A 794-nucleotide genomic window follows, 5' to 3' on the forward strand; every position below is an offset into this window, starting at 1 on the left:
AACCTTGATTCGAACACAGATTCGAACAAAGGATTTCGTTCGCCACATACACAGGCGAGCAAAACAAATTAGGAAAATAAACAAAATAGCCGAATTTCTTCACACTCACAATTACCATTAAAAAGCGAAAAGGGTTTTTTTTCCGACGTTTCTCTCAAAAGGCTGTAATACGCAAGATTTTGCCGTTTTTTTCGAGTTTTGGGATTTTATTACTTCTGGCGTTTATTTCATTATAAATAGACTGAATGATAATTATTATCATCATTATTATCATTACTGTCATCATTTTTATATTTATTATCATTATAGTCATTATCATCATGATTATCATTATTATTATCATCATTATTGCAGTTATAATAATTAGTATGCTAATTATTATTGCTATTTTTATCATTATAACTATTCATATAATGATAATAGCAATAATGATAATCTTAGAAATAATAATGACAATAATAATAATTATATTGACAATGATAATGATATTATTATTTCTATTGCCATTATTAGTATGGAAATTATTGGAATAGAGTTAATTATTGCTATTATTGCATTAATTATCAAGATTATAATTATAATTATGATTTTATCATTATTATCATTATTATTGTCATTAGCATCATAACTATCATCATTATTATCATGATTATATTAAATAATCAAGGAATTATCATGGAAATCATCATAATTACCTGAATTAATGTTAAAATCCTCATAATTACCAATAAAAAGCGAAAAGGTTTTTTTTCGACATTTCTCTCAAAAGGCTAGATTTTGCCGTTTTTTCGGCT

Source organism: Penaeus vannamei, chromosome 12, assembly GCF_042767895.1.
Source record: "Penaeus vannamei isolate JL-2024 chromosome 12, ASM4276789v1, whole genome shotgun sequence".
Classification (NCBI taxonomy): domain Eukaryota; kingdom Metazoa; phylum Arthropoda; class Malacostraca; order Decapoda; family Penaeidae; genus Penaeus; species Penaeus vannamei.